General features: G+C 39.9%; 1 protein-coding gene across 1 annotated transcript in view; it reads left to right on the forward strand.

Moving 5' to 3' along the window:
• Window positions 1–6: 6 nt before the first annotated feature.
• The window catches only part of LOC106870080 (zinc finger protein 431), a 36,101-nt gene continuing 21,853 nt past the window's right edge, over window positions 7–14,254 (forward strand). Inside the window, exon 1 of the mRNA XM_014916056.2 lies at window positions 7–1,534. The gene's annotated coding sequence lies outside the window, so the exon portion shown is untranslated. The remainder of the gene's footprint in view (window positions 1,535–14,254) is intronic.

Below are 14,254 nucleotides of genomic sequence, written 5' to 3' on the forward strand. Positions count from 1 at the left end.
AGCCACACCACGTTCAACCATTTTTCACCGCCAGACACTCGCCATACTCATACATCTAATACACACTGACATGTACACCCCACAGCACTTAAGAAACTACATACCCTAACCTCCCTTCCTTCTCACTCATCCTTATACACACACACACACACATATATATATATATATATATATATACACACACACACACCTACCATCACTGCCTCACACTATATGCACGCACACAACCACCAGTCTCTCCACACACACACATACATATATAGAACCACCACACACTATCTCTCTGTCTCTACTCAAATACACACACACACACACATCAACCACTACACACCACGCTCGCCTATCTCTAACCCTCCTATTCTCTCGACACACAAACACCAGGTTTTCACCTCACTGCCACACCGCCTTACTCTTCCCTCCTACACACACACACACACAAATATATTTATACACACCATACTAATCCCTTACTTCAATCTATACACACACACATACGCATACACACAGAGATCACATACTCATATTACCCAGTCCCCTCTCTACTCCCGCTCAACTCCACCTCCTCCTCGTTCTATACACACAAGTCTCACCACCACCTTGCTACACATACCACCACCGACACCATCCTCCAAACACACCACCTCGCTCACATACTAAGTCCCTTACAAACGCACCAACACTAAACATACCATAGCCCCACCTCGTGTATATATATATATATACACACACATACATACAGCACCGGTTTCACCACCACCACTACCACCACCAACACACAAACATACCAACCCTACCTCTATATACACACCACGGTTTCACCACCGTGCTAAACATACCAACCTCCAGTTCTCCTGTTATACACCACTGTTTCACCACCACAGAAGCGTACCAGCCCCACCTTCCCGTCCACACTACAGTTTCACCACCTTACTAAATATACCGGCTCCCCGCCCCACGTACACTTTCATATACACACCACTGGCTCACCGCCACCGCCACCATCGCCACATAAACCATACCAACCCCCTACCTTTATATACAGACCACGGTTTCACCACCATGCTAGACATACCAGCCCCTCTCTATCAACACACCATAGTCTCACAGCCACACTAAACATACCAACCCCTTCGCGCACACACACACACACACACACAAACCATAGTTCCACCACCACTACCACCATCACCGCCAGCATACTACTATACGCATAGTCCCCTGCAAGCTCACACATACACCACTCTCACCTCTTCTCTACACAAGGCCAGCCCTTCCATACAAACCACACACACACACACATACACTAGCACACCATACATACATATCAGTCCCCTGCAAACAACACACCACCACCACCACCACGATTATCATCATCAGCGCCACCGCCATCTCACTCTCACCACCTCACCATATTCAGACCGTCTCCAGAGAACCGTCTGATCCACGCAGTAGGTGGTTCTGAGCAAGATGCCGACTCGGTCCTGGTCTCCAGTCCAATATGATGACACTTGGTCAGTGATGAAACAGTAGCGAGGTAAGGAAGACTTCAATATCTACTCATTTTTCTCACACCACTAGCCATTGCCCACTCCATTCATTGACCTGGCTATCCTCGCTTCTCCTCTGCACACACCCTGACGCAACCCTATTGATTCACCTTTGCTATTTTCTTTTCTTTGTATATTTATCTCTATGTATATACCTGTTTACCTCGATCGATCTACCTATCATTCAATCTTTATCTATCTCTCTATCTGTTCATCTATCTATCTATCTATCATCTATCTCTATGCATCTAAATATTTATCTATCTATCTACCTATCCATTTATCTATTTGTCTGTCTGTTTATCTATTCATCGATCTATGTCTCCATCTACCTGTTCGTCTACATCTACATTTCGTTCCTTTTTTATTCTCTCAATTCTCTGCTTTCTTCTTTCGTTCAATCTTTTCCTCATATATCTCTCTATCCATCTATTTATCTATTTGTGTGTCTGTCTATACATCTATGTATCTCTCTGTCTATGCATGTCTCTCTCTCTCTCTCCTTCCCTTCCACCAACCCATTAGGTGTGACAGGTGACACAGTCCACTACCCCCGCCACCGCAACCAGCGTTGGTGACAGAGGTGACTGGTTCCTATCTTCTCTCACTCCTTTGCCCTCTTCCCGCATCCATTTATTAGCTCATCCTTACTTACACATCTATCTCTTTCTCTCATTTACATGCATGTGTAAATATACGTACACACATGTACACGTCTATACACACACAGACAACACATATATATATTTATACACACAATAGGTTCTAAAGTGACTCAAGGGTCCAGAGCTTCGGGTACTACACTTATGTATGCGTGTATGTGATCCGAGAAAATACTTCGCGGGGTTTAGTTATATGCCGTTACGATTTGAGCTCAAATCCCACCAAGGTCGACATTACTTATTCATTCGCTTGGGTTATGATATTTGATTGTATACCTTCGCGCCCTCCACAAACTACGTGGTCTGGCCATGCCAAAAACCTCTCGTCTGTCTGTGTGAGTGTGTACGCGCGCGTGTACTTATTTGTTCGTTCGTGTATCGGTTTCCTTATCTGTCGATTCCACACATATACCTACCTACATGCATATATATATATATTTATATATGTATGCATGCCTGTGGTAAACAGTTGACAGAGCCGGTACGATAATGTTGATTTCTTTAAAAGTTACCATGTTATTTAAGGCGGTGCTCCAGCATGACCGTAGTCCGACTGAAACCACTAAAAGAATATGTATGTTCTCCACTCCGTATTCTTTACCTTTGCCATATATATATATGTGTATATATTCCACGGAAATACTATTTATCGCCGGTATATAAATTTATAAATTTACAACCCTTGGTCTGTAACTAGTTTAATTAAGTGCTAACGCACGAAACTCTCGGCTCTTGAGTCACTTTGTTGCTTCTGCTAAATATATTTCAATGTATATATATATATATATATATACATATATAATATCTATTGAGACATAATTATGTCCATATGTGTGTATTTGTGAGGATGAGGATGTGGAGATACTGCAACGAGTTCAGTGGTCTTGGAGGACCTCCAAAGGTCATGGCTATCGTTCCTTCTTCCTCTACAGTCTGCAAGTAAAATATATATATATATATATATATATATATATAAAAAATATGGCATAAATGTTTGTGTAATCTACGTTTACAAAGTATATATGCCTGACCCTCTCTTTTTTGAGGGTCAGAGGGAATGGATCCCTGAAGTATGATAAATGATAAAGGACCACCTGGTTACATAACACTTAAAACCTCCCTCTACTTTTCTCTCTCTATCTATATATGTGTATGTATATAATATATTATGTATATATACAAATACCTAGTATTTTTTATTAGCTCTGGTCATGGTGGGACTCCATTTTATTTATATGTTCTGTTCTCTACCACCGCGCTCGACAATCGGTGTTGGTGTGTTTTCGTCCCCGTAAGCTAGCGATTGGGCTGAAGAAACCGATAGAATAAGTAACGAAGCTTTACAAAAAAAGATAGAAAGTGCTGGGGGTCGATCGGTTCGATTATAATTCAAGGTGGTGCTCCAGCATGGCTGCAGACTCAGGACTGAGACAAGTAAAAAATAAAAGGTGTATATATATATATATATATATATATATGTGTGGTGTGTCTGTGTGTTGGAGACTTGTGTAATTAACGTGTCGTGTCCTTCCCTTCGCGTCTCTCACTCGCATCTTTTCTCTCTCAGTTATCTCTCAATCACATCACGTTCTCTCCTCACTGACACCCTTTCCTTCTCTCTCTCTCTCCTTGTTCTCTCATTCTTTCTTCTTCCCCTCTCTTCCCTTTCGTACAAACTGACCATCAACCCCTTTGCTTTAACTACCAGTAACCTTACAATGGTGATAGAAAAGGCACACTTGCAGTAAGTCTTTGGTTGGCTTCATGACCCCTTGGGCTAGGTCAACGGCTATTCTCCACTCCAAACCTGCTGACCACTTCCACCACCACCACCACCACTACTGTCCAAAGTAATTGAGACATAACCAGCCTCTGTGATACAAAGATAGAAAGTTAAGATCCTTCCCTCTTGTCTTGTGTTTTGCAGGTTTTGATCATAAGAATTGAATATGTGTGTGTGTATTTAGAAGGAGGGGGAATTTTATGCACATCAATTTAAAGATAAATATATGCAATACAGGAGCAGGTGTGGTTGTGTGGTAGAAATAAAGAAGCTTACTTCCTAACCACGTGGTTCCAGGTTCAGTACCATGGCATGATATCTTGCCTCTTTCTTTTGCCTTGGGCTCCAGCATGTCCACAGACTGAAACAAGTAAAACAATATGCAATATGTAAGACTTATGTGGATGAAGATGATGGGGTTGTTAGTAGCCAAAATTAAGACTGATGACTTTGAAAAAGAAAATAAATGAATAAAATTTACAGTTTATTTTCGAGAGTAAAATAAGGAATTTGTGGTGTTCATGTCATGATTGAATTCTTTGTGAAAGTTTTGAAGTTGTTTGACCTCAGGTCAGACATGGTGCAGCAGATCTATGATTAAAGGTATGCCCATTGTGAATATGTTACCTGTTGGACTACATTATATAATGTGTATATCCCTTTTTTTAAGACTGTATGATGTGATTTGAGAAAATTTGGTAGCTATTTCTAGACTCACTTTTTGGTTCACAGATGTGGTAGTTCAACTAGGGATTGAAACCTTAATTATTGGTTGTCATTGTTGAGATGTTATTGAACAAAGTGTTGTTTTGGATCATCGTCATATTAACTATCAAACTGTACCAGAAAATATTTAACTTTATCAGACAAATATTACACAATATTTAATTGTATAAAACAATATGAAACTGTCTTAATACAAAACTCTATCAAACAATATATAACTATCAAACTTTATTAATCAATATTAAAACTGTATCAAACAATATTTCAAAAGCACCCAGTAGTTTTTCCAAAGTGGTTAGCATTAGGAAGAGTATCCAGCCATAGAAACCATACCAAAACAAACAGTTGGAGCCTGTTGCAACTCTCAGGTTTGCCAGCTCCTGTCAAACTGTCCAACCCATGCCAGCAAGGAAAGCTGATGTTAGATGATGAGGATAATAATCATAAAAATTGTATCAAACAACTGTATCAAACAATTCTTAACCCTTTCATTACCAACCTGGCTGAAACCAATTCTGGCTCTGAGTACAAATGTCTTGTTTTCATAAGTTCTGAATTAAAATCTTCCACCAAACCTTAGTCACAATTTATGTTCTTAACACTAGCTGAATGATAACTAAGTTATTTTACTAAATTCTTTGTTATATTTAAAGTGATTGGAAGAAACACAGAGCATCTCAACAGAAATATGGTAACAAAAGGGTTCAACTTCACCAAACAATGTTAAAACTGCATCAAGCAATACTAAAACTGTATGAAACAATATAACCATTATATTACATATAGTATAATGTAATACAGAAAACATCTCTTCTCTCTCGACTACCAACCTACATTTGCATGGAGAACATCTTTTAAGGTTAATACCATCCTCTTAGGATTAATATTCCACGCATGTAAAATAGCAAGTTGGCAGAATTGTTAGCACGTTATGTGAAATGCTTAGTATTTTGGCTGTCTTTACATTCTGAGTTCAAATTCCGCCAAGGTTGAATTTTGCCTTTTATCCTTTAGGGGCTCGATAAATTTGGGACCAGTTGTGTACTGGGGTTGATCTAATCGACTGGGCCCTTCCTCCAAAATTTCGAGCCTTGTTCCTAGAGTAGAAACGGATATTCCACACAGGGAAACTAACTGTCATCCACCTCTTAATCCTTAAGCATTTAATCCGGCCATATTCAGCTGAAATATTTTACCCATTTCATGTTCACACTGGCCAGATCTGACCTCTCACACCTACACTACAATGTGAATAAGGTCTCAATGCAAAAAGGTTAAAACAACAAACAGCTCTGCAATGATTTCTTTTTTTATTTTATCTGTTTCAGTCGTTTGACTGTGGCCATGCTGGGGCACCGCCTTCAAGGGTTCTAGTCGGAACAAATCAACCCTAGGACTTATTTTTTAAAGCTTAGTACTTATTCCATTGAACCCCTTTTGCTGAACCACTAAGTTATGGGGACGTAAACACACCAACACCAGTTGTCACCAACCCATACCTGTTTCCAAGTAGGGTATCACTTCTTTTTGGCTGGACATATTTTCGTGGAAGATTGGAAACAGTAACATTGCTTGCATAACAGTGACTCTTGTTTACGACTACGATGTGATGTCAGTAGAAGGCACTTACCCGATGTGCCAGGCAGTGGGATTTGAACCCAAAGCTATATGGTTGGGGAGCAAACTTCTCATTCGCACGCCGGACAGAATACTTAGCGGTATTTTGTCTGTCTTTAAGTTCTGAGTTCAAATTCTGCCAAGGTCGACTTTGTCTTTCATCCTTTCAAGGTTGATAAATTAAGTACCAGTAGCATAATGGGGTCGATCTAATCGACTGGCCCCCTTCCCCAAAATTTCAGGCCTTGTGCCTAGAGTAGAAACGAATATTAAAACATTATAATTGATTGATACTATTACCACCATTATTTAACGTCCATGTTCCATGCTGCAATGGGCAATATCACGTGTGTGTCTACATATATATATATATATGTATATAAACTTGTTAAGCAGTATCAAACAATTGAGACCGCAACAGATAATATATTAAAGTCGCACATGTATGTAGAGAATATCTGTGTCGGTATTTGCAAGGCTTGTGCGGAAAAAATGATTAATTTCAATTTTCAAAAACAGATGCTTTGCAGGAAAAAAAAAGAAACGAACAGTTGAAATTTCTAAATTTATTTCTGATTACAAGAATAAATAATAATTCATTGATATTTGTCCGAAGTATAAACCATTCTGAGGTAAATGGCATACGATAGAGTGCTTACCTGTGCCAAGGTGGAGGCGTGTGGCTCAGCAGTTAAGGGTGTTGTGGTTTTGGTCCTTGGATTGGTGATGTGTTGTGTTCTGGAGCAAAACACTTCATTTCACGTTGCTCCAGTCTGACCAGCTGACAAAAAGGAGTAGTACCTGTGATGGGCTGGTATCCCATCCAAGAAGGGACTATAGTCACCATAGAAACTGGGGAACTGGCCCCTTGAGTTAATATGACTTGGAAAGGAACTTATCCTTACCTCTGTCAAGGGCAATGCTATTTTGCAGAAGGCCAGAAATTTTGAGGGGAGGTGGATAGCTGATACTATTAAATGCAGTACTTGATTGGTTCTCTATTTTGTCAATCCATAAAAATGGAAGGTGAAGGCAGTGGCCTAGAGGTTAGGGTGTTGCACTCGTGAGTGCAAGGTTGTGGTTTCGATTCCCAGACCAGGCACTGAATTGTGATTTTGAGCAAAGCACTTCATGTGGTTCCAGCCACTCAGCTGTGAATGGGTGACCCTGCGACGGATTGGTATACCGTTTAAGGGGACATGTTGTGAACTTTGGTCGCTTACACATCATGGAATCTGTGTGATTAGTCCCTGGGATTCAAGACAGTAATGTTTAGGGTTGATGATGATATGTCCAGTTTAAATACTAAAGGGTTGTAAATATTTGGAATCTAGAAGGAAGAAGGCTGCATAATGAGGGTTAACAATCTGGCCTCTGTGTTGAATAGTCTCCATTTTATGGTATGTGTTGTTAAAATTGTACTTAACGTAACTCCCATTATTATTATTATTATAACCACCAAGATGGCAAGCTGGCAGAATCGCTAGTACACTGGATGAAATGCTTAGTGGTAATTCACCTGTTGCTACATTCTGAGTTCAATTTCCATCAAGGTCGACTTTGCCTTTCATCCTTTTGGGGTCGATTAAATAAGTATCAGTTGAACACTGGGGTTGATGTAATCGACAAACCCCCACCCTCACCCAAGCTGCCCTTATGGCAAAAATTTGAAATAATAATTATTATAATCATCAATCTTGATCCCACAGAATCTCAATTGGTAACGAGTCTTCTTATCCTGGAAGAATTTCTGTCATAAAGGCAGCCGTAGTTCTCTCTTTTAGCAGAACAAATCTCAAGAAATGATGTTCTCGTGTGATACCTTTAGCCTCTTACACCTTATTCCCAATGGTTTCATCTCATTATGAACATGTTCTTTGTCATGTTTACTCACATCAGGTGTGCAGACCAGAATAATTGAATAGTATTGAATTTCACCAAGTTTGTATGTGTTAAAATTCATTTCTCGAACGATATCTGCCAGGACTGGTATAAACTCCATTTCCAATAATCATTCCCTGGTGGTGAACCATTGCTTCTCCAAGTCTTGTTTATTCAGAACGAGATGGGGGGGGTGGACGGTTGAAATATTCTACAAAATGTGAAAACTATTCCCATTGCTAGCACTGTGCGACTTTCCATTCGTATCAAACTCTGACCAGAAACATCAAACATTGCTTCGATTCACTGCCAATATTGTTCTTTCTGACTAATTTCCTGCTGGTTAACAGCATCAATTATTTTCCCTTTAGATAAGTACGGTTTCCAGTTCACACCAGGCCTGGCAGTTTTTTTTAAATAATCAACATTCCTTGTAATGGTTATTCTAGGTTCAAACTCTGCTAGGGATACAAGTCCCACCACTGATCAGAGATGTTCCAATGGCTTAATCCTCTTAGCATTCAGATTATTCTGTCAAATCTAATTTCTTTCCCATTTGCATTGCTTTTAATTAATCCTGCATTATTTTGATGATGTGATTGCATATTTTATTATGGCATTGAAGGGTAGGTGTGATAGGCTGGATAGAACATACATACAACAGGTAGGATATTTGGGCTGGAGATGGTCAGTTTAAATGCTAAGCGGTTCAGGGGGGTTACTGCTGTTGCAGTTGATGATGATGACCATTTTAACATCTATTTTTTTTACCTTTGCATTGGTCAGACAACTTGATGAGGCTGATTTTCTATGGCTGGATGCTCTTCCTGTCATCAACTCTCACCTGTTTTCAAGCAAGTTAATGTTTTCTCTTGTCTGGGCAGGTTTTCACAGAAAATTGCAAATGCATAGGTACTGATTGGTTTAATCTTTTACTGTTTAAACCAGTCATATCTGGCTCAAATATTCTCCCCGTTGTATGTTCAAACCAGCTAGATCTGGCCTCTCACACCTACCCTACAATGTCATTCTAAAAGTAAACAATCACATTATCGAAATATTAAAGCTACAGCCCATCGTGTATGTATATATATGTGTGTCCGTGTTTGTCCCCCACCATCGCTTGACAACTGATGCTGGTGTGTTCACGTCCCCCGTAACATAGCGGTTCGGCAAAAGTGACCGATAGAATAAGTACTGGAGTCAATTTGTTCGACTAAAGGCAGTGCTGCAGCATGGTCACAGTCAAATTACTGAAACAAGTCAAAGAGTAAACGAAAGAATTAAAAATAATGAGAGTAAATAAGCCTGAGATTTGATAGAATAATTTGTGTGTGAAAGGGTTTCAGTTGTCTCTAACTGGTTTCTCTTTTTATATCTTTCTCAATTTTTTTTGTTTCGAGACAGCACTCCCTCTCTCTCAAACAAGAATGAACACCAGATTATTTCATGCGCCCCCCCCCACCTTCCCCTAACTCATGCATCATTGGTCTTGTTGAGAGAAAAACCCGCAGCTTACCTTGCTGAGGAAACAAAGAGAAAGAAGACATGAGGTGGGGTGGGAACTGAGCAGCAGAAGATGTGGGGAGAGGAGCAACGGGTTGCATACCCCAGACCAAATGGTGTGTCTAGTCCTGCCTCTCGGACGTGACTGCAAAGGTGTTCTCTTGGAGAATGGCCAGCAACACTTGGCTGCAACAGCCACCCCACCTCACAGAGTTCGATTCTCAGGTGGAATACAGTGGACATAAATACTTTCCATCTCTTCATATATGTAAAGAGAAATAAGCTCACACACATAAAGAGGGAGGGAGAGAGAGAGAAGCGTTAGAGTGTCTGATGTTGAATACGTCAGTGTCAAATCAGTGACGCCAAAATAGCAGTGCTATAAAAACTTGTGTGGCTCTCTCATTCTCTCTGTTTTTGTGTGAGAGCAGATTTCCATAACAGGGTTACACTTAGGGTCAGTCTATATTCAACATCGAGAACAGATCAGAGTGAACACTATGATTGCAGAGTACCAAAAGCACGAATTCTGCCACAAGGTTTACAGACAGCAGGTGGACTTGTGCAGTTATCGAATGGCATCCAGGTGATCGGGAAAGGCCTCTACGATGATAGGAAGTTGATCTAGTTAAGCAATTTGAGTCAAGGTGGAAAGGAATGGTGCAATCAAAATGGAATTGGAAGCGCATTGTGACCAGTGGTGTTTAACAACATCTGATGCTCTGATCTGATCTAAACTGTGATATTCAACACAATAATGTTGCTGTTTATGTTTAATTCCTCATTGTTTCTGAGATTTGAGTCATCAATTGTTCTTTGCTTATATGGGTTGGACAGTTCTGTAAATTTACATACTGGCATAATGAATTAAGCTGAGAGCAAAGGTTTTTCCTGTGCAGAGGTGAGCGCTCCTTAGGATTAAGTCAAGCGTGAAATACTTGCTTGAGTGGTATTTAATTATCAATGAGGTTAACCAAAGCCAGGCTGACATATCTCTGGCTTTATGAATACTTTTGCTTTGTTGTTATTGTTTGATGTGTGTGTGTGTGTGGAGACCTCCTACTACTCCCCCCCTCAGCTCTAGTTCTACAGACCTCAAGTATTTTCACTGACCTACATACAAGACCTGACACATGGTGTGTCTATGTGAAGTGTAGTTTTTTATTTTTAGTTTCCTGCCTACCTCCCTGCTTACCTATCCACCCTATCTCAATTCTTCACTGCCCTTTTAGGGTGGGAATGGGGTTACTTATCTCAGAAAGTTCAAGCAGTTGCTGGAGGGGAGTATCTAAAGATAAAGAAAAACAAATCCCTGAGCTTTGTTACCAATCAAATTCTAGGGGTTTCATTATAATCAGGTGTGTGTGGGTGTGCACTCACATGTATTATTATCGTTATCATTATTATTTCCTGGGGTTCAGAAAGGGGCACTGGGGTTGATATGTAGTCACTTACCTCCTGCCCAGAAACTGCTGGCCTTGTGCTAAAATCATCATCATCATCATCATTGTTTTAGCCTTCAATTGTCACCACCCTGCTGGTTAGGCAAGCAGGTCAACCTTTCACCCCTTGCCGATTGAGCAAGGTGAAATTAAGCAAGGTGAAATTAAGTGTTTTGTTCAAGAACACAATGTGCTGCCCAATTGAGGGATTGTGAGTGCAACAGCCTAACCACTAAGCCACATGCCTTTCACTATATAAATATGTCTGTATGTATATGTATATATATGTGTGTGTGTATGTATGTATATATATATATATTGAAATTTTCACAAAAACAAAAGATGAAGACAGGTGTATAAACAAGCAAGTGTATTAGTTTGAAACTCAGGAAAGTGAGGTGAGAAAGTCTTTTATGGAGGGGGGCACACTGTGCCAGCTGTGAAGGATGAGGCTACCTCAGATCTAAGGATTCACAAAGGTCATCTTTTGACAAGAACTCAACATGTTTTGACCACTCCTATAGTATTTTTTTCTCTTTATTCTTGGTAGACTAATCTTTCTGTCTTCTCCCAACCAGTTTCAACTAATTTTTGTCTTCCACCTTTTTCCTTTTCTTTTTCTTCTTTTTTCATACATGCTGTTGTATTTTATTATTTTTTATATCATTTGATATTTTTGATTTTCTATCTTTTTTGTTTTTCATTTGTACACTTGTAAGAAAAAAATCTATTGCCATATGAGCAACCTTCTAACTCACCCCTCCCCTCAAAATTATTGGCCTTGTGCCAAAATTAAAAAAGAATTATTATTATTCCTAATTGTATCATTATTACTAGAGTGCTATCCATCATATGATGACTAACTTTGGTTACCATGGTTAATATCAGAAAATATGGCTGACATACAATTGTAATAATAATTGAACTTTGAAAATTACTATTTGTAAATCTCTTAACAACAGATATTCAGCAACAGTACTTTGGAGTAAAGATTATTTGCCAACATAACATGGCAGTCCTGGTTTAGGACGAATGTTGCCTTGTTTGAAAATATAAGGACACAGATTGTGTCGTATAGCCAGCTGAAGATGATGTCTCCTGGGGCTAAATTACAGTAACATTCGTCCTAAACCAGGACAGCCATGTTATGTTGGCAAATAATCTTTACTCCAAAGTACTGTTGTTGAATGAATATCTCTCATTGTGAGATTTACAAATACTAATTTTCTATTTTATAGATCAGTGACTCATTGTCACTTTGAAAGCTATATATTTGGAACAGGAATTTGGCAGTGCCACTTCTAGCCGAATAATTATTCTATGCTGATGAAGGGAAATAACCCGGGAATCGTGATACACAGATAGTGTGTTGAGCTGAGTGGGGGTGCTAAATGCCTTTGTTCGAAAATATAAGGACATAGATCATGCCTGAGGCTATAGTAGAAAATACTTGCCCAGTGTGCCATGCAGTGGGAATGAACCCGGGACCATGTGGTTGGTAAGCAAGCTACTTACCACACAGCCATTCCTGTGCCTGTGTATTTTTATATTAAAAATTTTTTTTTCAAGTCCTCTAATCTTCAGCCCTTTAATAGAATCTGATGCATTTCAAGAACTTGCTCCAGGATTTCACTCAGAGGATACTTTCCTCTTCCCTCCCCAAGATCCGGAAGCTCTCAATTACGCTACAAGTGGCTCCCTTCACCACCTCTAATTAAACCATGAAAATGAAAAATAAAAATTAAAAAATACTAAGGGTCCACTTTTGTTTGAGGAGGTTCAGCATGATTATTTTGTAGTAAGTGATGTAAACACTAACATACATGATAGTGATGATGATGATGATCATCATCATCATGTCTGCTTTCCATGCTGGCATGGATTAGACAGGTTGTTGCACTCCTATAAGTTCCCTCCTAAAAGCAATGTCTGCCCTCTTTGACTTGCGTTTGTGCATTTCATTTTGCCCCGTTTTCTACAGCTTGATGCCCTTCCTAATGCCAACCACTTTACTTAATGTGCCAGGTGCATTATAACCTTAATTTATCAAGTCTATAGTCACGTTGTGTTCTAGAACAAGGCACTTCATTTCACACTGGTGCAGTCTACTCAGCTGCAAAAGGATTAACCTCGCGAGAGAATAGCCTTCTGATCAGGACGGATGTTGGCCCACTTGCCTAACCAGAGGGGTGGCATCATTTGAAAGCTAAAACTATGCAAAGCGTATTGTGACTAGTGCTGTGTGACATTCAATAATGGTCTGGTTGATCATGGGCATGTTTAGATGTCGCCAAGTGGTTGATGAGTTACGTTCGCTCTATGAGCCCATGAAACTGATCCAAGTATGAGAGCCTTCTGCAGAATTGCAAGGGAAAGGGACGGCAGTCGTGGCTTTTCCCAGTTGAGGTTGGGTGTAGGGGGTTCCCCTGTCCAGTAGGTATGGAGGACACAGCCATTGGAATGAAGGGTGGCTGTGCACAGGATGGGAGAGGCAGCTGAAAGAGCCCCTAGTTAGTGAGAGAGGAGTTATTTCTTCTTATTCCTTTCTGATGAAGAGCATAGGCTCGAAATGTAAAACACTTTTTTCATTTTTCCTGAGTGTCAAACTAATACACTTGCTTATTGTTCATACACCTGTCTTTGTGTTTGTTTTTCTATAAATTTGAACTTAATAACATATAGATATACACAGACGTTTTCAATGACCCCTACACTATATATACATTAGTAACAACCCTGTACTGTGTGTGTGTGTGGATTTGCTGTGGTTGAGAAGATGTGTCAAGCTAAGTAAAAATCACATTCTTCCATCCATACAGATCTGTCCCTTGCAGGTGTTGGTGCCACGTAAAACACACTTGCGCCGGTGCTGAGTTAGTGTACCTGTGTTGGTGGCGTGTAAAAAAAAAACACCCAATACACTGTGTTAAGTGGTTGGCGTTGGGAAGGGCATCTGGCCGTAGAAACCAAGTCAAAACCAACAATTGGAGAGTCTGGACAACTCCCTGGCTGGCCATCTTCTTGTCAAGCAGTCCAACCCATGCCAGCATGGAAAACGGACAGTAAACGATGATGATATTGATATACTTT

This window comes from Octopus bimaculoides, chromosome 14, assembly GCF_001194135.2.
Source record: "Octopus bimaculoides isolate UCB-OBI-ISO-001 chromosome 14, ASM119413v2, whole genome shotgun sequence".
Lineage (NCBI taxonomy): Eukaryota > Metazoa > Mollusca > Cephalopoda > Octopoda > Octopodidae > Octopus > Octopus bimaculoides.